This window comes from Anolis carolinensis, chromosome 3, assembly GCF_035594765.1.
Source record: "Anolis carolinensis isolate JA03-04 chromosome 3, rAnoCar3.1.pri, whole genome shotgun sequence".
Lineage (NCBI taxonomy): Eukaryota > Metazoa > Chordata > Lepidosauria > Squamata > Dactyloidae > Anolis > Anolis carolinensis.
Window position 1 is genome coordinate 203,734,351 of NC_085843.1, and position 21,547 is coordinate 203,755,897.

Consider the following 21,547-nt stretch of genomic DNA (forward strand, 5'->3'; position numbering starts at 1 on the left):
AGCCAGCAATCCCCAGTCTTTGGGCCTTCAGGTGTTTTGTACTTCAGCTCCCACAGTTCCTAACAGCTGGTAAGATGGCTGGGATTTCTGCGAGTTGAAGTCCAAAAGGCTTAGAACTGATCTAGACACTATACTCCTTTTGATGCAGCTCCAAATCCCATTGACTTTTAAGCTGCTGCATCACACTGTTGGCTCATATGCAACTTGTTATCCTCAGAGACTCCCAAGATGTTTTTTCACATATACTGTTATCGAGCCAGACATCACCCATCCCGTGTCTTTGTATTTCTTGTCAAACACAAACATTGCAAAATTCTAAAAACACATATTAGAATGTAGTTCTATAAAAGATACATATTAAAGCTTGTTTCTATAAAATACATGTTAAATACACAGTATGGTAGCCACTAGGTGACTGTAGCTTCTTGAGCCATGATGCATAATGTAAAGGTGAACCAGCATCTACTACATCTGTGAGCAGTTTCCAGTTGATACATAAAAAGATTTTGGATTACTGATTTAACAATTGCAAGACAAGACAAGCTTTTCTTGTTTTGTCTACCTATTGAAATAATGAAATTATGGTGAAAACCAAAAGTGAGTTTGTGTGTTCATACGTCATTTTAATCAGACTGACCAGAGACAGAGGTATTGTAGCAGTTCATCGTAAGAAGCAACACCCAAAACGTTTAAGGAAGGGACATTACAACTGATAGAGCACCTGCTTTTGTGCATAAAGTTTTGTGTTCAGTTCCTGAAATCCCCAGGGGCCCTCTCATATTACACAATTACAGCATTATGATTCCACTTAAATTACCTTGGGTCCATCCTGTGGAATTCTGGAATTGGCATTTTAGGGAAGACATTTAGACTTCTCTGCCCAGGAGCTCTTCTAGTGCATCAACAAACTGCAAATGCTGAGATTGCATGGGATGCTGCCATGGCAGTTAAAGTAGAATCAAAGTGCCGTAATCATGAAACGTGAAAGGACCCCAGGTAGTGTGTGGAAAAGATCACTGCCTGAAACCCCAGACAGTTGCTGTAAGTCCAATCTAGACAACACTGAGCTGGAAAAACCGGTATTCTGAGTCAGCATAAGGTGACTTTCTATATTCTTATTTGCAGATAAAGGAATTAGAAGTTTGCTTTTTTAAAAAAGGCCTTTGAAAGCTGAATTCTGGGCCCCAAACCATGCTCTGCTGCCCCTCCTAATATTGTGGAATCTTTATATGTCTACAAATTCTTGCCCTGGAGCCTTTATACGCTGAAACATGTTATAAGAACTATGATGTTTGAAGAGTGATTTGTTTCCACTGCTTTTTTGGTGAGAGAATGCATTCTTATTCTGTTCTTTGTAGTTCATCCAAAACAGTAAGTTATAGTGGTGTTACTTTAACCAACTTCTGGAGTCTGCTGCAAAATGCCAGGCTTGAGAAACATGAATTAATTTGGAGGGGGGAAATCACAAAAATTATTTCCATTTTTTGGCCTCTCACCAATTATTTTTAGACAGTAATGAAGATTTTGGGGAAGTAGAAATACATTTTCCATACAGTAGGACCCGGGAGACATTTGGCTCTCCATCTGCAACTCTTTCAATCCCATTCACCATAAAATGAGGTTGTAAAAGTTGTAGTCCAAAAAGTCTGGAGACCAAATGTCCTTTAACAACAGACTCCCCAACCTGTTTTGGATGTTTTGTCCTAGAGCTCCCATCACCCCAGCGAATCTGACACTGTACACCAGGGTGATGGGAGCAGTAGTCCAACAACTGACTATAGTTTGAATATGATTGTGTTGTCGAAGGCTTTCAAGCCGGAATCACTGGGTTGCCACAGATACTTAAACCTCCCTTGCTTAGTTTCCAATATACCTCAGAACCTCTGAGGATGCCTGCCATAGATGTGGGTGAAACATCAGGAGAGAATGCTTCTGGAACATGGCCATATAACCCAGAAAACTCACACCAACCCTTGAGTTTTGTTCTATTTGATTGTTCTACTTGCCTTTCCCGTGGTCTCAACCCTAAAATGCATGTTCATGAGCTTCCCTTCCTTGAATAACAACTTGTGTGTGGATGGTACTAAGTGGAAGTGTGGATGGTACTAGCTAAAGATAAAGGTTTTCCCCTGACATTAAGTCTAGTCGTGTCCGACACTGGGGGTTGGTGCTCAACGCCATTTCTAAGCTGAAGACCCAGCATTGTCTGTAGGCACCTCCAAGGTCATATGACCAGTAATACTCGATAGAGCGCCGTACACATGCAAATGTGATCTCACATTTGCATGTTTTCGAACTGCTAGGTTGGCAAAAGCTGAGGCTAACAGCGGGTGCTCATTCCGATCCCCGGATTTGAACCACCGACCTTTTGGTCAGCAAGTTCAGAAGCTCAGAGGTTTAACCCACTGCGCCACTGGGGGCCTCCTAGTTTGTACTACTGTGTTTCCCTGAAAATAAGACATCCCCAAAAAATAAGACCTAATAGAGGTTTGGGGGAATTGGCAAATATAAAACCCCCCACCGAAAGTAAGGCCTAGGAAGAGGCAGCCAAAGAAAGAAGGGAAGGAGCGCTTTTCCCTCCTTCACCTTCCCCGGCGGCAACGGCCCACTTCCCCACCCGGGAAGGCAAAAGACGAGCATTCCTTCGCCTTCCCCGGCAGCAACAGCCCACTTTCATGCCCCGGAAGACAAAGGAGGAAACCTCCTTCCACTTCCCTGGCGGCCACGGCTCTTTCCTCTTTCGCCGAGGAAGATGATGGAGAAGAAAGGTTTCCCTCCTTCTCCTTCATGCTGCAGGCGCCTTCCTTAGCGGAAGAGAAGAGACTGAAATAAGATATCCCCTGAAAATAAGACCTAGTGTGTTTTAGGAGCAAAAAATAATATAAGACTGTCTTATTTTCGGGGAAACACAGCAAGTCCACTCTAAAGGAAATGAGAAGTTGTTTACAGTGTGGGAAATTTGAGCAAGGAACTGAGTTGTATTTTACATGCCTGAGATCCTGTTGCATATTAGGTAGAAGCCTAAACCTTATTATCAGCCAACAACAAAACGAAAGAGAAGACTCAGTAAAATTTATCTGGTTCCATACATTTAGCTTTTATTTAAGTATGTATGTATTTTACATCTTCCCTGTTTGGGTCTAAGTAGCCAGATTACATTAATATTTGCAAGATGTCTGGTTGAGGAAATAGCAGATGAACTACAAATTTGGGAGAGAGGAATTGGAAGAGGAGTTGCTTAATTGCACAATGTTAACAAAATTTTAATATTTTCTGTCCCTGGTTTGAAAATATTCTTCCTGTGCGGTTTTTACATTGAAAGTAGTTGTTAATACTCCAGAAATTTCATTTTTTGGCTGCTACAAATTATGCTGAATTGGTTGAGACTCTCTGAGATATTAATTGGAAAACTATAGCGAAATGTGCTGCATGTCCTTCAAAACAAAGTTTTTTGCAGTTTAATAAACTTTTCCCATGTTTTAATGATAGAACCAATTAGGAAATTACATTTATAACTCAGGAACAAAAATCATGTGACATAGTGTTATTCTTTCATGATCTTCTAGCCTTGCATTAAGATTTACTCAGCTGTTCTCTCAGCTCTTTCCTGTCCATGAAGTAGTTAGCATGTACAGCATTGTTCCCACAACAACAACAACAAACAACAACATTTATTATGGTCCATGGACCCATCAGAAAACGAACAGTCATTTTGAATTCTCCCATCTTAGGAGAAGTTCATTGTACTAGGTTTCAAGTGATATCCCTATCAGAGGTTAGTTGCTTCCTCAGCCTTGCTGCCACTGCGAGGAATTTTGCCATCATGAGAGTCACCCTGTGGTACTTGTCCTCTAAAAGATATCTAACAATCCTCTGCAGGGGGATGGTTGATCATGCGGGAGAGGATTTGATATAAAAGTTGGCTACATTGCACTGTATAAAGCAGCACTGCAATAAAATGTATTCTGTTGTTTCTATTCATTTCCTCCTCAGGGGCATACTCTTTGGGAGAGGGGGATTCCAGACAGTCCGCCTCTTAGCAGCTCTGAGGGAAAGACGTTTAGTCTCACCTTTGTAAAGAATCTGTGGTATTTAATTACTGTAAGGCTTTCTAGGTATTCAGATGTCTTAAATGGTTCTCTGTATGGTAAGTTTAAGACTCTAGGGGAGCATGGTGAATTTGAAAGGGCTCTAATATCTCCCAGGGCAGTATCCTGTAATCTTTGCTTCAGGGATTCTTGTGCCATTTTGTATCCCAAGTGGAGCAGAAGAGATGCAGATAGTCGAATTGAAGCCGCTTTTCGCTCAATCCTCCTCGCCCAAAGGGGTTTGGAGGCTTCATAAGGGAAGTGATGTAGTAAATCTGTTCCCAGTTTTAAAACCATTGTTTTTAACCATAGGTTCATTTTCAGAATCCAGGCCCTAGTAAAAAGAAGTTGGCAGCATTGGTTGTAATTCTTGCTAGTTTAGATGGTTTTTTTCCATCAGAAGAAGGAACATAGGACAGTTCTAGGCATATCTAGAAAGGTTCTCAATCATTCAGAGCCTACTTCAGTTCCATGTCACAGGTTCACAGGCTTTTATTTCCAAACATTGATCAGAGATAATGGACGCATCTTGTGGATTGAATGAGGAACATTGTTGGGCGATAGCTAGGTTAGGGGCTGGCAATTCCTCTTTCCATCTTAGGTCCGAAGAAATCTTCTATCGGTAGCCTTAGTAGCAATTAAATGTAAAGGCACCGGCATTCACCCACTGTATTTCCCCCATTCTCACTGGTTCCCTATTATGAATCCTCTTAAAATCCACATTTATACATATGGGGGGAGAGAGAATGTTTTCTGGTGAACTCTTGTTAATCCAAATGAATCTGTTAGTATTTGCATAGACCTACATAGCCTTGGAAGATTACTTCCAAAGCTGTCTACAGTGGTTCCCAAACTTTGTTTCTCCAGATTTCTTGAACTTTTACTCCAGAAGCCACAGCCAGCTTGGCAAACAGTCAGGAACTCTGAGAGCTGCAATCCAAAATATCTGAAGGACCAAAGGTTGGGAACCACTGTAATAAAAGGCGACTTCTTATTAAGTAAGAATGTAAACGTTGCCTTGATGATTGAGCAGCCCAATTAAATGAGGAAACTCTCAAAGGTCACTCTGTGCAAATGGAAGGACATCTGTTAACACAGACTGACATTCAACATATAATTAGGGATTTCCCAGGTTACAGGTGATGGAATGATGCTGAAATAAAAGTGCTAAGAGCATATGTATTTTTATTTTCTTGAAAAGTCTTGGGCATAAAGGGTCAGATAAAAATGGTATATGAGATGAAATGGGGGAAATGCAAAGGTGATAACTACAGTTATCTGACCTAGTAAGAGATCATTTATGATCATCAGATACAGCCTCTCATATATGATCAACCTCACGACGTACAACGTAGGGCTTGGGTTGTGAAGGAACAAAAAATATTTTATCAAGTAGCAAAATGAACAGAATTCATAGATTTTTTTGTGTATTTTAGGAGTATGTCTTCAGTAGTAATAAGGCGTACGTACAGAAGGCGCATTTTCTACTTTATTAGAATTTATTATTGGATCATAGAATAATAGTGTTGGGCCATCCAGTCCAACCCCCTGCCAAGAAGCAGGAAATCGCATTCAAAGCACCCCCGACAGATGGCCATCCAGCCTCTGCTTAAAACCTCCAAAGAAGGAGCCTCAACCACACACTGGGGCAGAGAGTTCCACTGCCGAACAGCTCTCACAGTGAGGAAGTTCTTCCTGATGTTCAGGTAAAATCTCCTTTCCTGTAGTTTAAAGCCATTGTTCCATGTTCTAGTCTCCAGGGCAGCAGAAAACAATCTTGCTCCCTTCTCCCTATGACTTCCCCTCACATATTTATACATGGCTATCATGTCTCCTCTCAGCCTTCTCTTCTGCAGGCTAAACATGCCCAGCTCTTTAAGCCGCTCCTCGTAGGGCTTATTCTCCAGACCCTTGATCATTTTAGTTGCCTTCCTCTGGACACATTACAGCTTGTTAATATCTCCCTTAAATTGCGGTGCCCAGAATTGGACACAGTGTGATTCCAGGTGTGGTCTGACCAAGGCAGAATAGAGGGGTAGCATGACTTCCCTGGATCTAGACACTATACTCCTATTGATGCAGGCCAAAATACTATTGGCTAAAAAAAGCTGCATTGTTGGCTTATGTTTAACTTGTTGTCCACAAGGACTCCAAGGTCTTTTTCACATGTACTGCTGTTGAGCTAGGCGTCCCCTATTCTGTATCTTTGCATTTCATTTTTTCTGCCTAAGTGGAATATCTTGCATTTGTCCCTGTTGAACTTCATTTTGTTAGTTCCAGCCCATTTCTCTAGTCGGTTAAGATCATTTTAGGAACCCCCAGTGGCGTAGAGGGGTAAAGCCTTATGACTTGAAGGTTGGGTTGCTGACCTGAAAGCTGCCAGTTTCGAATCCCACCCGGGGAGAGCGCGGATGAGCTCCCTCTATAGCTCCAGCTCCATGCAGGGACATGAGAGAAGTCTCCCACAAGGATGGTAAAAACATCAAAACATCCAGGTGTCCCCTGGGCAACGTTCTTCCAGATGGCCAATTCTCACACCAGAAGCGACTCAGGTTGCTCCTGACATGAAAAAAAAAGAAGATCATTTTGAATTCCTGTCTTCTGGAGTATTAGAAATCCCTCCCAGTTTGGTGTCATCTGCAAACTTGATGATCTAACCCTTCATCTAAATCGTTAATAAAGATGTTGAACAGAACCGGGCCCATGATGGAACCCTGTGGCACTCCACTAGTCACTTCTTTCCAGGATAAAGATGACGCATTGGTGAGCACCCTTTGGGTTCTTTCGCTTAGCCAATTATAGATCCACCTAACTGTAGTTTTGTCTAGCCCACATTTTACTATTTTCTTTGCCAGAAGGTCATGGGAGACCTTGACGAAGGCCTTACTGAAATCCAGGTACGCTACATCCACGGCGGTCCCTGTATCAACCCAGCTTGATCAACTCTATTGAAAAAAGAGATCAGATTAGTCTGGCATGACTTGCTTTTGGTGAATCCGTGTTGACTATTAGCGATGACTGCATTTGTTTCTAAGTGTTTGCAGACCACTTCCTTAACAATCTTTTCCAAAATCTTGCCTGGTATCGACGTGAGGCTAACCGGATGGTAATTGTTTGGGTGGTCCTTTTTCCCCTTCTTGAAGATAGGGACCACATTCGCCCTCCTCCAATCTGCTGGGACTTCTCCCGTTCTCCAGGAACTCTCAGAGTTGATTGCCAGTGGTTCCAAAATAACTTCCACTAATTCCTTCAATACTCTTGGGTGTAGTTGATCTGGCCCTTGGGACTTAAATTCGTTTGGAGCAGCCAGGTATTCCTGGATGACTTGTTTCCCAATTTGGGGTTGGATTTCCCCATATCCTTCGTCCACTCCATGTTGCTAAGGTTGAGGACGGCTTTCTTTTTGTGAGAAGACTGAGGCAAAGAAGGCATTAAGTAGTTCTGCCTTTTCCCTATCCCCTGTCACCATCACCCCACCTCCTCCTCGCAGAGGCCCTATCGCCTCCTTGTTCTTCCTTTTTCTACTGATGTAAGCAAAAAAGGCTTTTTTGATGTTTTTAATGTCCCTGAGCTCATTTTGCGCTTTAGCCTTGCGAACCTTTTCCCTACAGGAGTTGGCTATACATTTGAATTCTTCTTTGGTGATTTCTCCCCTTTTCCATTTCTTGTGCACGTCTCTTTTGAGTCTTAGCCTGGTTAGAAGTTCTTTGGACATCCATTCTGGCTTCTTCGCACTTGCCTTCTTTTTTTTTCTTTGTTGGCATTTGCGCCTTGAGTATTTCACATTTAAAAAACTCCCATCCATCCTTAACCCCCTTGTCTTTTAATATTGGCGTCCACGGAATGCTGCTCAGTATTTCCTTCATTTTTTGGAAGTCAGTTCTCTTAAAGTCCAGAATGCGTGTTTTTGAGGATGTTCCCCTTTTGCAACAAAATAATGTAGCTGCAAGCTATGAAGGCATCTCTGCTGAGTGTGTTTAATTGGTATGCATCAAGGGACTCCTGCTGCAATCCTGTGCTTCCTGACTTGAAATTAAATCCGCCTGAGCTTGGTAGAGTTCTTTCTAAGCAGATACGCATTATATTTCATTAAGAACATTCATAGTTGCTACTGAGGCTTACTCCCCTAAATATCGGGGTTTCTCTTTCTTAAAGCATTGTTTACCAAATATCTCCTTGATCATGAGAGGAATATGGACGAAGGACAAGAGAGTTGGGTAAAAATGTTCAACTTTGTAAGATCTGCAGCCATCTTCAAAGGGGTTAAGTGTACTCAGTGACTGGTTTTATCAATTAGTGATTTAGATTTATTTTGTGAAAGATACCAATGTTCCTGCTGTTCATTTTTAAATACCAGAAGATTTTAGAAATCCATTAACCTCATAAACTTGTCTGTGGATAAAATGATTTATGAGATAATCAATTTGGAATTAAGTAGCATGGCTGCTAAATTCTGAAAGAAAGACATTTAGATTTCTTTTGATGACCTTGGGATATTTTTACAGACTGGTACTGAAAAGCAGGTACTGGAATCCACTGGCAAAAGAAGAAACAGATCCTTGTATGCTTATTGAAGATTGTATTTTATTCTTTAGACAGGTTTTTTTTGTAATGCTGTTTTATAAAAATGCCAACATATTTAGATATTGATTGGCCTTCTGCAGGAGTTTTACATTCAATCTAAGAACTGCAGAAGTTCAGTTCAATTTGGTTAGTACACAATAAAAGGGGGTTTGAAGACTGTTTCTTCTTTTGCCTGTAGGCCTTGAGATATTATTATATCAAAGATTTAAATTAGTTAGGATTTTTAATGCATTCTAAAATTATGTTTCTGAACTTTTACTAAAAGAATAACAGTAAAGATGATTTAACCTTAAACAGTCATAATCATAGCAGTAATAATTACTGTAGATATTATTATCCTGAAAACAGCCCTATAACACTACATGACAAAATTTGAGAAAAAAATATCTGTGCCTTGTTTGAAAGTGTTATTCCTGTTTAATTGTACGGTACTTACTTTGAAAGTAGTTGTTATACTCCAGAAACTTTGTTTTTGTGTTGAATTGGTTGAGACTCACTAAGATATTCATTGAAAAGCTATAGCACAATGTACTGCAGAATGTCCCGCAAAAACAAAGGTTTTGTAGTTTAATAATAATAATAATAACAACAACAACTTTGTTTATATCCTGCCCCATCTCCCTGAAACAACTCAGGGCGGCTTAAATGGTAACACAGTGTAAGTGAAAAACAAAATATACACAAAAGTTGAATAAACCTTTCCCATGCTTTTATGATAGAACCAATTAGGAAATGACATTTATAACCCAGGAACAAAAATCATGTCACATATTGCAGTTTATGCTAGGAGATAATTCTGCAGTATATTCAAGATTCAACAGCTTCTTATGGTTGGGAAACTGTGTTGTCCATCTCAATGGGACCCCAGAGAGCCACAGCCTGTATTTTTCTTCCCCCATACTCTTAACCATTTTAAGTCAAAATTTGGTGAGTAGACTTGGCCATAATTGGCCTTCATACCCTGCTTTCAGTCAGTCATATTGCAACCTTCATTAAGCTTACTATTACCAGTTTTGGCCAGAAGGGTTGATGGCGCGGATATAAGCAGGCTTGGCCTCACATGAGGTCCATAGGTTACACTATACCCATTCATGTTCTTAGTGGATGGGGCTGAGAGAATAAAGGTTATCGGAATGCATCTAAATGACCACACAATGTGGAGCAAGGGTTGATCTTTATGGGTTTATCCTCCAAAACCTAATGATTAGGCCACATAATTCCTACCTTAAATACACAGTGGTGAGTCCCAAAGAATAGTGCCCAGTTGGCAGGAATTTCAAATTGATTTAAAGAAGGGGTCCTAGATATATTTTTCTGTGCTTTTAGTCTAATTTCATTTAGCCTGTTGGTTTGGAATAAAGAGAGTGGGGAGAGAAGATGTTGCCAAAGAGAAAATTCAGGCTGGCCACCCTTCTTTAGTTTACCATCTCTGGATTTGATAGGGAAAAAAACCCTTTCCCCCCACCTCTACTTGAAAGGGCCACAAGAATTTCCTTTCTTACACAAGCATTGCAAATTATTGTTCGCTAACCCTCTGATCACAAGTCCATGACTTTTTTTAGCCCTAGATCATATCGGCCAGCAGTTACATATCAGGAGTATATATCATGCGGCATTTGGTGCTTGATGTAAAAACCATACTGAAAAAAGTATAGGAAGTATTTCAGAGGAAATAACTGGTAGAACTACTTCTGAGTCTTACCTAAGAAAACCTTATCAAATTCAGATGGCTGGCAAAAGCCAACAAATGAGGGGCATGTGACATTTGTTCCTTCAGTGATAATCACTTTTGGCAGAATAATAATAATGATAATTATAATAATAGTTTTATTTCTTGCCCACCTCTCTTCACAGCTTGAGGCGAGTTACAGCATTACTAAAACATAAACGAACACATAATCATTTTAAAACACTCTGTAAAATATTAAAACATACCTCCATAAAATACGTATCAAAATGCACAAAACAATAACAAGACATACAGTGGAGTTTAAAATTCACGATTAAAACTGTCTGGGTTTCTTCTAATGTGCTGCCTCATGTGACAAGATCAGTTGTAAGATAAGAAGCTGTCAGCAGGTCTTGATTTTCACCTTTGAGCACCCAAGTTTACCTAGAAAAGGGATTTTAAAAAACACAACCCTCTCATGTAGATTTGTCATTGTTGTTTGCCATCAAGTCAGCTTCAACCAGTGATGAACCTATGGGTTACAGACCGTAACATCATACTTATTCAGGTCTTGCAAATTCAGGAATGCATTTTCCTTAATGAATCAATCCTTCTATAATGTGCTTTAGCATTTTTTCTTATTGCCTTCCACTTTACTGAACATTGCAGTCACGTTTTCTCATGAGATGGCCAAAATACAATAGCCTCAGGTTGGTCACGTTGGCTCCTGGGCAGAATTCAGGCATGATTTGCTCTTTTGTTGTTGTTACCTGCCATTAAGTTTGCCTTACCTATGATTACTGACATTCAAGATTCACTGTGATCAAGAGCTCTGCTCAGGTCCTGCAAAGTCATGGTTGTGCTTCCTTTATTGAAAACCCGTAGTGCTTTCTTTTCCTAGTGCCTCTCACTTTACTGAGCATTATCATATTTTCTAATAAGTTATAGCATCTCATGCTGTGGCCAAAGTATGATAGTCTCAGTTTGATCATCTTGATTTCTAGAGAGATTTCAGGTTTGATTTGCTCTTGACATTTTGGCAGTTTATGACATGTAGAACTTCTCCATTTCCACATTTCGAAATTGTCTTCCTCCCTTTTCACTAGGTTCCATACCCTTACATAAAAATCAGAAATATCATAACATGGGTGATTTGATCCTTGGTATTTTAATGATACATCTTATCAAGTTTCTGATTTGCTTTAGGACACATTTATTTGTGTGTGTTAGGGGTGGTTGTGTCCACCCTACGGTAGCTGTGAAGTTCTTCCAGCACTACATTTCAAATGGGTTGAACTTTCAGTATTTTTCATTGTCTAATTTGCAGTCATACATAAAAATTGGAAACAATATGCTGTGAATAGTTGACTTTCGTATTTAATTGTGTTTTTACGTTTTTACATTTTATACATCTAGTTATTTCATAGCTGCTTTTCCAAGTTTAGCCTTCTTGTCTACAGCCTGCATTCCGATTAATTGCTGAGCCAAAGTATAGAAAAACTTGATCTGTTCTGATGTCTTTGTTGTCCAGTTTGAAGTTTTGTGAAAGTTTATAAAAAAGGGGTTTTTTTTTAATTAAGTGTGTTTGTAACTCATACACATCTATCTTAGTTATGTTATCTGATATATCTTGGCAGCTTCAGAACCTGGCTTGTATGGTAGGAGTATCCAAAATTGTTCCTTTGTTTTCAAAAACAATGAACATTAGCATTTGATTGTTGCTAGAGTGTAATATTTTGGGTTGTCTCCATTCAAGTGGCTTTATGAAAGAAACATTTGTTTCAAGGGGAGTGTCTTGGTTATTTAAGGAATCAATATACTGCATTTTGTTCCATTCAGTTTGTTTTGAATCTTATTTCTTCATATTGTAAAGCAGAAAAAAATAGTATAATCCGACATAACCTAAGATACAAAACAAAGATCAGACTTAAAATATATTCATGGTCTTTAGTTCCAAGAGACTTACAGGAGTGAGTACTAGGCTTGTGTATTTCGACTGAAACTCGGTGCGTTTCTTCTAGTCGGATACCAATAGACCCCCATATCCATTTTCACGTGCCTCCTGAAAATGGGTGCACAGCTGTATGGCCATTTTCGGACTGCAGCTGAAAAATACAGCTAGATCAGGCCCATTGGGGGTGGGGGCTCCCCAGGCTCCCCTTCTCATCATTTTTATGGTTAGTATTAGGGTAGGTTAGGTAACTAGGTAGTAGTTTTCTGAGAATTTTGGCCAAGTTTCTCCACAGATTGCAGCCCAACTAAGCGTTCTAGTTGTTCTTTGTACTACTGCCAAGTGGCAACAGACAGCCAATACTTATTCTATTTTTACTAGAGAATTCAGAAGGCAGAAACGAGCAGCACAGAGAGATATATAAAAAGAGAACTAGTTCACAAAGGAAGGTGGTAGGTAACTAGGTAATTTTCTGAGAATGAGGGTTTTCTTTTTGTTTAATAATATTTTAGAAGTATTTTCTGAAGGAGAGGAAGGGGAAGAAAAAAAAAAGCTAAAGGGTGACTCAAGGCTCTCAGAGCCACCCAGATATTACTAAAGAAAAGCATACCGCAAGAGAAAAGAGAAATAGATGCTGCTTCTTTCTCCCAAGTCCCCAAACACGGGTGCAAGCTGCACACCCCACCCATCCGTCCCGCACATTCCCAACTCCCAGTCCCACTAAATAGGAAGAATCAAGAAAATAAAGGAAAATCAAAAAGATTCCAGAAAGAGGCCAAGCCAAGTCAAAAAATCAAGCTGAGTGGTGGCAATTGGACTGAAGCATGAGGACGCAACTGAGAGCAATGGAGGTGGCCACCCCATTGACAAAGCTTGCGTAAGACACGGCACTACATTCTTCTCCAATTGGCCTGACAGGCAGGGCTCACAGGGAGCACGCTGGCGGTGGCCTCTTTGTGCTCCACGTGGTCCCGTTACAGACGGGAAACTGATGGCTGGGCTCCTGCCATTATGGCCATCTGACCAAGCCAAAGAAGCCGGATTGGCCTAAGGAAAAATGCTAAAATGGATCCACACACAAGCCTAGTGAATACCGAGCTGACTGACAACTGGTTGATCTTTCTGCCCTGGGAATCTAGCTATACTATAAAAGGATGTTTCACTATATATCTTTTCCTCTAATTTTGAATAAATGCATTGCTAGTACCACTCATTGAATCAATGGAATATAAGCACTGATTTACCAAGTTTTTACTGATTTGATGGGTTTACTCTAGTTGGAACTAGGAGTTGAATTTAGCCCATTGTATTGTGTGAATATTTTTTTCCCTACAGCTTGAAAACTAGGAAATCCATATTGACATATCATCAAATTCTTACCGGAATGGGTATCTTAGGTTGTTCTTCCAGTTTCACAAACTCTTTTAACATTTTAAATATAGAGTGATTGCTTCCATCAGTGGCTTCTTTTTCATCAAAAGACTTTTTCTAAGGAATTTGTTTTAGAAATATTGTAAATAATTGTTTAGAGCAGGCAGAGTTTTTAAGAAAAACAAGTTGTGAAATATTGCAGTCAACAAATCAGCACCTTTGGTTCTAAAGTATGAGGAAATACAAATAGAATTATTTCACAAGAAGCATAGGAAGCTATAAAATAAATAACATTTCACAATGCTGAATTTATTCCTAACAAGGGTGTTTTGAGAAAACCTTGCTCTTATAAATTGTATTATAGAGTTCCGCCCTTGTCTCAAGGGTGTCACCGAACAGTAATATTTCTTTATTCTGCACTCTTAGGCTTTTTGCCTTTCCTAACATTTGGGGGGGGGGGACAAGAATGATGTATTTTTGCTCCCCCCAGGTGGATAAGTTTGGAGAATGTTTGATTTCATATAAATTGTTTGTGCTCCTCTGAAGATTAGATAAGAGTGACTTCCAAAGAGTGTCTTGGTATCCATCAGTAGAACTACTGGTGTTGGGAACTGGAAGTTATTAACCATGGAATAGAAAATGTGAAGGGCTAAGGTAGTTTCTGTCATTGGCTTGAATTCTGTAAGATGGGACTTCATACCTTTTTGTAACTCATACAAGCACTGTTACATTGTAGAACAGTGGTTCCCAACGTTTGGTCCCCCAGGTGTTTTGAACTTCAGCTCCCACAATTCCTAAAAGCTGGTAAGCTGATTAGGATTTCTGGCAGCTGAAATCTAAAACAACTGGAGGACCAACGATTGGGGACCACTGCTGTAGAAAATGCTACAGCTCATGCATGTTGGGACAGACTATTTTCACTATCCCACACATATATTGATATCCTTTCCCCCCAAAATTTTTCTTGCTTTAGACCCTTATTAAGGAAACCAGATAAGTTATTGAGATCCATGGCAAGCTAAAGAGTGTGTGTAGAAAAACATTTCTTACTATAATCACTATTGGATACAACTCACAATGAAATCTGAAATAATTTGTATGAAGTAGAGAATATGTGTACAGTGCAACACCTATATTCATGAGGGATACATGCCCAGACTTCTTGTTGACACGCAAAATTTCACATAATCGTGAATCCTATTGAAATAGAGAATCTCCTATCCAAGAATGCCATAGAATACATGTGTGAAACTCAAAGCCCGCAGGCTGGATCTGGCCCACCATATTATTTTATGTGGCCTTCCAGATGCTAGACTACAGTTCTTGTATTCCTCATCATTAGACTTCATAACTAGAGCTGATGGGAATTGTGATACAGTAATATCTGGAAGGCCTCAGTTTTGTCTACAATGGTTATCCAGAAAGTAGATTACGCTCTGGAATTAAATTATCATAGCAATGAATGAGCTTGACAACTCCTTCCCCACAAAACTCTGCCGCTTGCGTCCTCAATGCGCAGCTGCGGGCAGGGGTGACCAGCTGGTTGAGGATGCAAGCGGCAGAGTTTTGTGAGGAAGAAGTTGCCAAGCTCATTCATCGCTATGATAAGTGCCTAGATTTGAATGGCGACTATGTTGAGAAATGGTATTTGAATGTGGCTTTCAACTGCATATGGTAAATGTTTTCTCCTATACTTTGTTCATTTTTAATTCCAAAACGTAATCTACTTTCTGAATAACCCTCGTATTAAGTCAGGGTAGTGAAGTTTGAATTTAGATAGAAGACTTGTGAACATGTTGTCTTGTTTTAAAATTCCCTTTAACCTTTTCCCAAACTCAGAGCCACAAATGATGTTGGGAATTGTTGTTCAATAGCATCTGGGAACCCAAGTTGAGTAAAATCTAAAAAGCAACTTCCACAAGTTACTTATTTTATAAAATAAGAGTAGAGTAAAAGATTTAACAAAATATCTTTCCTCGTCTGTTTATATATGACCCTCAAAAGAAAAGACTGAAACAAAAATTACTGTAATAACGTAACTTTTCATCTGCTGCCAGGAATGTGAAGATAATATAATTATTAGCACTTTTTCCTCTTTCAGGGCAGATTGCTAAGAATTTTTGTCTCCAGTTCCATGTGTTTTTGACTATGACTCTTCTTCAGAACGATGAGCTCCACTGACTTTTGCTTTAATACAAATGGTGTCTGTGGTGCTCTAGTTTGCTGTGTCAGGTTTAGCCAGAGAGGTTCTGTGCTATATTTAGAGGGTGTTTTTGCGTTCGATGACAGTGTTGTCACTCTCAGTAACCTCTCGCTTCTTTCACTTTCTTCAAGGTAACCGAAGCTAAGAGCACAGCTGTCCTAGAGTTTCACAAAGTCTGTAAACATCCTGACTTGCTTCACTGGGAGAATCTTCAGGTTTCAGTGCACATGGCGGCAGGATACGTTTTCAGAGTGGTCCAGCTCACTCACCTGTGAAAAAGAGAAAAAAAGCATCTGGACTGTTCAGGAAGCCTTCCAGAAGCTAGTTTGACCAAAAGTCATAGGGCTACTTAACGCAAAAGAAGCAAACTTGGCGAATAATGTTTCCACAAAGTAGGGTCCTAATGAAATACTACAACTTGGAATGTATTTATTTACCTATGAAATGGTAGCTATTCTTGATAATCCCCCCCCACCTCTCCTACTTACACATACATTGCTGCTGCTTTGACTTAACAAGATCTCTCACACTTTATTTTTAACGCTGCAAAACTGTTTACTCCAGTTTCTGTACACTCTTTGAGAAGGGACATGCAATAGAATGGAAATCAGTGTAGTCTTAAGTTGAAATGGACTCACTTTTGTGTCTATTAAAATTTGGAAAATGTACAACGCATTATCTCTGGATGTTTTTTGTTCTAAATAATGAAAACATGGGTCTGTTTATCTGCCTTAGCTTATGGGATCTTGACAGGTCCCTTTTCCTTCACCATGTCCTCTGACTTCCAAAGGAAAGAGAACTATCAATGTACAAGCTACAAAAACAGAAATGTAGAGAACCAGTGTTTTTGTTTTGCTGTATTGTTCTTATAAACCAATCAGTAATCACGGAAAGTTCTGGCTTTCCTAATGAAAAGCTAATGTGTCTGGGTTGTTGGATTGTTATAGGCCTGAAATCCAAATTCTTCCTTTGGTATGTGCTGCTTGTTCTGTGGAGTCTTTTCGTTATAACCTAAAAGCACTTCCTTTCGCGAAAGGTTGAGTGACAGTTCACTAAAGCATCTTCTGGTCTACTGCCAAAGACAGAGAATCTGGTGTCTTTCCTATTAAAGCAAGTGCTCTGGGCATGTCATCCTTTCATCTTGCCAAAAGAAATAAAAGACCCCAAAATGACCACTTCTAGCCTACATGATTGTGGGGGTTAAGCTATAAGAGATGAACAGCATCAGGAGCTGTATATCACAAATTTGTGATGGCCCTTCTCCCCCTTCTTCTCACTTCTATTTTATACTTGGAAAGATGATTCTTCAAATGAAGCAGCAAGATTTCCCCATTTTATCCAAGCATTTCTGTGCTAGGCACACGTTCTAATGTTGAGAAGGAAGCAGGTCTTCTACACAGATTCATACAGATGCACACCATTAAGCTTTCTCTGAATGTCAGTAATTCTCTTATGGCCCCGTCACAAATGATTTGAGTTCCATATAAAGTAGATCACTCTCAAAATTGCTTGCTTTCAGATCATCCATTTGTGGCAGGTAAAAAATCTAGTCCGTGATGTTATACCAGGCATGGGTAAACTTCGCCCCTCCAGGTGTTTTGGACTTCAACTCCCACAATTCCTAACAGCCTGCCGGCTGTGTGCTATACCATTTTATCTAGAATCGGCCCCATTTATTTATTTTATATACCGCTCTTCTCCCCCAGGGAGGCCCAGAGTTTCGTAAGACTTTGTTGTAAACATGTAGAGCAGTGGTTCTCAACCTTTCTAATGCTGTGACTCCTAAATATACTTCCTCATGTTATGGTGACCCCCAAACATAACATTATTTTTGTTGTTACTTTATAACTGTAATTTTGCTACTGTTATAAATAGCAATGTAAATATCTGATATACAGGATGTACTTGCAGTACCTACAAATGATTCAGCTCGGACTTCCAGATAGCATGGGGATGCCTGATGATGATGATGATGATGATTAAGCAGAGGCTGAATGGTCATCAGTCAGGAGTGCTTTGATTGTGCTTTTCCTTTACGGCAGAAGGAGGTTGGACTGGATGGCCCTTGGAGGTCTCTTCCTACTCTAGGATTTTATTTATTTATTTATTTATTTATTTATTATTACTACCACTACTACTACTACTAGCTTGGGTACCTGGCATTGCCTGGGTTATTTGAAAAAGTCAAATTTTAATTGTCCAAAATGCATAAAGTTGTGGATGAACTACAACTCACATCATGCCAGATTAACCCTGAGAAACTCCATCAGTACTTAAAGTTGGGCATGTTGGACAAGTTTGCTCTCTAGATGCATCGTGGGCGGGGTTCAGTGTGCTCTCTAGCTGTAGGGTGAATTACAGCTCCCACCATGGTGGATTAGTCCCCCTTAATTCGCTCCAGTAAGTTCATTTGGTCATGAGGCTTCCATGTGCCAAGTTTGGTCCTGGTCTATTATCAGTGTGTGTGTGTGGGGGGGTGTCACAGTGTCTTCAAGAGCCATGGTGGTGCAATGGGTTAAACCCTTGTGCCGGCTGAACTGCTGATCTGAGGGTCAACGGTTCTACCCCCCCCCCCCCCCCAGTAGGTTCAGTTGATCATGGGTTTCTATGTGCCAAGTTAGTTCCAGGGCCATCGTTGGTGGGGAACAGAGTGCTCTTTGATTGCAGGTGAACTATAAATCCCAGTACCTACAAATCCCAAATGTGAAGGCCAATTTTCCCAAAATCCCTCCAGTATGTTCTGTTGGTCACGGGGGTTTTGTGTGCCAAATGTGGTCCAGGTCCATTGTCGGTGGGGGTCATAGTGCTGTGTCCTGATGCAGGGTGAACTGCAACTTCCATCCTGTTGAGTCAGTGCCCCAAACTCCTCCAGTATGTTTAATTGTTCAATTGCTGATCAATTCTGCTCTGTTTGCCGTGTGCCATAGGAAATGGTAGGAAAGGGTTAAGGGAGAGGCAGAGGGCAGGTTCATACAAATTCCACATCAATGGAGAGAGAAAGGGACCCTGAGAAGTGTCTTTAGTGGAGGAGAAAAAGAAAATCTAGGATGAAATGGTCCCTGAATGAAAGCCTTCTCTCAGATTGTGGGCAGGATGGTGTTTGTGGAGGACATTGGCAGGACTTGTGGACATGTTCATGGTGCTCACTATAACCTGCCATGTTTTTTGGAGCAAGGGCCAGTGGTGACTCCATAGCACTGGAAACTAGCCTGTTTGTGGAGGCAGGAGCCTGTCTGTAAATGCACACCTGTGCCACATACACACATACAGATTTTCACCTTTATTATGTGTATAGAGAGACGATTAAGGAAAGGCCGAATGGCCATCTACCAGGAGTACTTTGATTGTGCTTTTCCCTTATGGCAGAAGGAGGTGGTCTGGATGGCCCTTGGAGGTCTCTTCTGTCAGAGCGCGGTTCGGATAAACACACATGCAGCAGAAGACTCACGTAGAAGCACTGGTACCAGTAACGAGGCTGGAGACTTCAACTATCTATAAACACGTTTACTGGTGAACGGAAAACTCTCACAAGACAATACACATACAGACAGTGCAGAGAGCAGATAAACAGAGAGAGAATACAGGAAGCAGAAGGCTATATATCAACACCTCTACTGTATGATGCAACACTCAGTTAACTCTTTACACACTTGCATAGTGGACAGCAGACAGTGCATGATGCAATCACAGTATATGATGCAATCCCCAGCACACATTGCATACATGACTCAATTACATTTAAACAACTCTCTATATACAATCATTCCCACTCAACATCTTCCTACTCTAGGATTCTATTATTATTTATTTATTTATTTATTTATTTAATTATTAAGCAGAGGCTGAATGGCCATCTGCCAGGAGTGTTTTGATTGTGCTTTTCCCTTACGACAGAAGGAGGTTGGAGTAGGTATTCCTTGGCGTTCTCTTCCTACTTCAGGATTCTATTATTATTATTGGAAACACAACAAGATGAGTCCACAGCAAACACTCTGCTGGCTGTTGTATTGGATCACACATCAGACACTTCCCAAGTGTCTAAGACTGTGATGTATCAGCGAATAATGCGTGCAGATCCCAGTAAGGTGGCCTTCTGCAGCTGGCAGATGGTAACTTTGTCAGCGCCGATTGTGTTCAAGTGCAGGCCTAGGTCTGCACTGCAGTCAGTGTGCCAATTACCACTGGGGCCACCTTGACTTGTTTGATGATGATGATGATTATTAGTAATAATAATAATAATAATAATAATAATAATAATAATAATAATAATAATAAAAAGATTCTGGCACAAGCCAGTCAAGGTGGTCCCAGTGGCATCTGCCAGACAATTTTGTTTCCCAAGGAAGAACTTTAATGTGAAATTGAAACAGCTAAAAAATTGAGCCCACTGCAATTGTTTAGCATTCAGTCTTTGGGGGGTCTGCAGGACTTGTAAATTCTTATGGTCTGTTCACACCTCAAAGGGGATTGCCGTCCCCTCCAGGAAGTGTCGCCAATGCAAAAGCTGTGTCCTGATTGCAAAAGATTCCTTCTCCCATACATGCCAGCGCTTTTCAGATTCTGAGAATTTCTTAGACAGGTACTTACAAGGCCTTAACTGTCCATCATCATCAGGTTGTAATAGCACGGCTCCATAAGCCGCTTCCGAAGCACCGCAATGGACAACAAAAGGTTTATCCATCCGAGCATGGATCAAGATGGGTTGACTGGTGAGGTCTCTTGCAACTCTAGGATCCTATTACGATTAAATCACTGTGAATTCCTCCCAAACACCTCCAGTATTTTCTCTTGGTCATTGGGGTTCTGTGTGCCAAGTTTGGTCCAGATCTGTCATTCGTGGAAGTCTCAATAGTCTGTGGAAATAGGAGCTGAATCGGTTGAAGGTACTGCAAATCCCAACGTTCATTGTCCATACTCCCCCAAACATATTGTTTCGTGATTAATCACTATGCTTTAATTATGTTCAACGTGTAACAATGAAAATGCATCCTGCATATCAGATATTTACATTACGATTCATATCAACAGCAAAGTTAGTTATGAAGTAGCAACAAAAATAATTTTATGGTTGGGGGTCACCACAACATGAGGAATTGTATTAAGGGGTAGCGGCATTAAACAGGTTGAGAACCACTGGTTTGGACTAACTTCTGTGTATAATCCTGGACTATATCTGACTATGTGCTTAGAGAAGACTGTGAGCCTAAGAACCAGGCAGATGAAATGGGGAGGAGGGCCTCCCTTGCTTCATTCACAAGCCATGTTTAAGGCCTGAGAGAAAATCAATACAGCTTGGATTGTGCCCAGAAATAGATTGGGAGCTGCATAACTGTTTGAACACTTGATCCTATCCAGTCAGCTTGCTGCTATTTGAAAAAAGGTAATTCCCTTTCCCAAACAACTTTCCAACCCAGCCCTGTTTGCAGGAATCCAGGATGTCATTGGAGTACAACTAGCTGTGGTCAGGTTAGCTCTGTGCCACTATTCAGAGGAATCTTTGGTTTTGGAAAACATCATGTAAATATCTAATTTTTAGTCTGCTTTTAGCTCTGTGTTTGCGTAACTTAGCTTATACACATGGTGATCTGTGAGGTTTCAGAGTAGGCTAAAGTAGTGCAGAGTGCTATGAAACCTATAACTCGGTGGTTCCTAACCTTTTTTTAACCAGGTTCCACTTTGAC

At 40.4% G+C, this 21,547-nt stretch overlaps 1 protein-coding gene across 3 annotated transcripts in view; it reads left to right on the top strand.

The window, feature by feature from the left end:
* Positions 1 to 16,537, top strand: part of pwwp2b (PWWP domain containing 2B) — a 65,704-nt gene extending 49,167 nt beyond the window's left edge. For all 3 annotated transcript variants that reach the window (XM_008106704.3, XM_062976102.1, XM_008106705.3), the window contains one exon: positions 15,998 to 16,537. The gene's annotated coding sequence lies outside the window, so the exon portion shown is untranslated. The remainder of the gene's footprint in view (positions 1 to 15,997) is intronic.
* The last annotated feature ends 5,010 nt before the right edge of the window (positions 16,538 to 21,547 follow it).